Below are 3,361 nucleotides of genomic sequence, written 5' to 3'. Positions count from 1 at the left end.
CTGTTTGCCCTCAGGCCGCCCCGCTAGGCAGCGCACGACAGGCGGAGCTCGCTCATGTCTGGCCTGCTGAGCCAAGCCCTTGAAAGGGCCTGGCCGCGTGACAGCTGGGCTGCGCCCATTGCGGGCGTGAGGCGGGGTGATGGAGCTTGCAAAGTGAGGGCTCCTAGCTGGGGTTTCCCGTGAAATGGACAAGTGGAGGCCCACGCCAGTATTTGATTTTTCTGCTTAATTAAAAAAAAAATCCTTGTTGTGGAGTCCCAACGTTTGAAAATTAATGTGGAATTTAACAGACTTAAGCTAACAAGTGCAAGCTTCTGCATTTACCCTTCAGCTAGCCCAGCGAGCAAAGATCGCTCCAAACTTGGGACTCCCACATGGCAAGGGTAGTGCTACCAGCTGAGGCTACAGGCTGGTGATTCAGCCGGTAGCATTATGGGCACAGTTCCCATCTAGCAATCTTACAAACAATGTCTCTTCAAAGAAACGAAAAGGCTTTGGTGTAAAGGTTGAGAAACTCATATGAGATGTTCAGCAGCGGTGGTTTTTCTGTCAAGCAATCGGGCGTATGATTTTAAAAAGTGTGTTTCTATACATATATAAGATAATGTGGATTACTGAAAAGATGAGTATTTTATAATGCTTTTATAAAGACTCTAGCAGCCAGTCAAGTGGCATATGGTGGCTGTACATTTCCATATGGAAGACCTGTCACTGGTGCAAACCAGTCATGTCATATAATAAACTTTTCCAACCTTCAGCCTAAAAGAGGAGGTAGCATAGTTTAGAGGTGAAAGTAGGGACTAGGAGTCAATAAACTAGGCCCTTGGCCCTATAGTGACCAATGCATTGGCCCAAAGAATCTCAAAGGCTCAAAACCCGTGAGTCAGACCCCCACCCCCAATTCATGAAATTGGCTTAAAATAGTGAAGTTTTTTAAAATAATAGTTTTTCACCTGCCTTATTATTTTTTACCCTTTGGGGGAAGCGGCTCACAATCTGTGTTTGATCCTCACAGAGTCAAAATTTAACCTTAAATGTCCACACAAAAATGCAAGCCTCCCCCTTGACTACAGGCCTTATAAATACATGTACTAAAATAATAACATAGCAACAGTATTTCTAAAGGTCTCATTATCATGTTATCTAGATGCCTTTATGCTAATTCAGAAGTACATCAATTTTCTCAAGGAAAATGTACACAGCTCCCTTCCCCAAAAGACTAAAACAACTTATTAAATACAATTCAAATTTAAGTCACCAGTGCTACAATCAAATCTGTACAAATCTGATTCCAAGACTGAGGGGGGAAAGAGCAATTTCCTTGAGCATACAGCCACAGCCATTTTGGCTATGTCTACACTGCAGCTGGGAGAGTGCCTCCCAGATTAGACAAACTTGCACTAGTTCAGTTTAAGCTAGTGCGCTAAAAATAACACTGTGGGCCTTGCAACATGGGCAGTAGCTCACACTAGCTATCTGAGCTCAGATCCAGGGGGTGAGGCAGGCTTGGACATGGGTGGCTAGCCTCAGCCACCACCCATGCTGCTATGTCCACCTTGCTATTTTTAGCATGCTAGCTCAAGCAGGGCTATTACGTGTCTGTCTACCTGAGCTGGGTGGCTCACTCCCAGATGCAGTGTAGACGTACCCTTTGGCACTCAGTGCTTAGAAGAAAGCTTGAAACGAGTTAGGCCCCGATCCCAAAAACACTTACATACATGCTCAACATTACTTTGTGAATAGATCTAGTGAAATCAATGGGACTACTCATGATAGTAAAGTCAAGCATATGCATGAGCATTTGCAGGATTCAGGCTTATACATGTGCTTGACTTTACTACCATGGGCAGCTTTGATTTGAACTAACTGCAGTTTCCAGGTTGTCAATACACTAACACAGTAGCACCCATGTCTTTATAGCCCTATTCCAGACTTCCATGGAAAGTAAAATATGTATGTATTTGCACTTCAGTCGTTTGTAAACTAGAATAGCAACAACAACTTTGGATCTGGCTGCTGTCCCTATAGACATATGGCAGATCTTGTTCCACATGAATGTATCATTTTTAGATTAATTTCTTACTAAGAATTAATTTCCACAGCAGTTTGACATGCTTTGCTTTAAATTGCAAAGTCATATTTACAAGTGAAAACAAAGATTTAAATGAAAAAGGAAAAAAATGAAGAAATGGTGGCAGGGACTTGTTACTTGTGATGATGAAATCCAAAATTATTATTCATTATTTGTTGAGAATTGACACGACTCTCAGCGCTGTACAGAAAAATGGAGAAGACCCTGTTTCAGCTCCCAAGAGCTTATTATCTAAAGGTACAATCAATAAAGAGCAATTCATGCACAAAGGATCAGCTGAACAGGAGATTCAATCACACAACTATGCAGGAGTGATTTTAAAAGTAGATAAAAGCAATTCATTAGATGGTAGGTTGGCACTGGTAGGCCTCTCATCAATTTTGAAGTTGGATGAAAGGGGAATGGATGCAAAAATGGCAGACCTGGATCGGGGGGTCACGGCATTTTAGACATAAAGGGCAAGATGAAAAAAGCACAGAGAAGGATACAAAGTGAGCAGTTAGTCTGAGGTGAGAAGGAGCTGAGAACAGAGATGAAGGCTAGAGGTATAGAACCAAAGTGTCAGTTGCAAGATGAAGTGACAGCATCTGGTTAACGCACTGTCATTTGATTAGCATCAATTCTGTACTCTGACAGCAATGATCTTGAAGGGAACCACCTGCAAAGCTTATACCTGCCTTCTCAGATTATTATTGCTGTAATAATTTTTAATTAAATTGGTGTAAGAGGTCTTACTACCTGTGTTTATTCTGGATATTCATATTCAGATCCCCCATTAGCAACTCATATTTTTCACTTCATATGAAAGCTTTTGCCCTCAAGTACATGTGTGTAATTCCCATTGGACTCATTTGGGTTACACAGATGTAATTCAGGAGAAAATCTGGCCCATAATGATCATTCTATGTATTTAAATAAAACATAATTTAGGGCCTTATCTTGCAATGCCTCCACCTGCACAGCTTTCATTGACTTAAAGAAGTGTTCTGTGCAAAAGACTTGCAGGATCAGGCCCTTTTAATTTTTCCATTATTTTTGGCTTGACTGCGCATTTCTCACTCTAAAAGGGTTTAGAGGCCCACCTTAGGTTTCAGCAAGTAGAGGGTTAACTCCTGTCTTGGATCTGACACAAGTGCACAATAAGACTCCCGGGGGAATTCTGCACCAAAAAATTAAAAATTCTGTGCACAATATTTTCAAATTCTGTAAAATTCTGCATATTTTATTTGTCAAAATAACACAATATAATCATACGTTTCAATTATTTTT

Source organism: Natator depressus, chromosome 3 (assembly GCF_965152275.1).
Source record: "Natator depressus isolate rNatDep1 chromosome 3, rNatDep2.hap1, whole genome shotgun sequence".
Taxonomy (NCBI): Eukaryota; Metazoa; Chordata; order Testudines; family Cheloniidae; genus Natator; species Natator depressus.
This window is presented reverse-complemented; position numbering follows the sequence as displayed.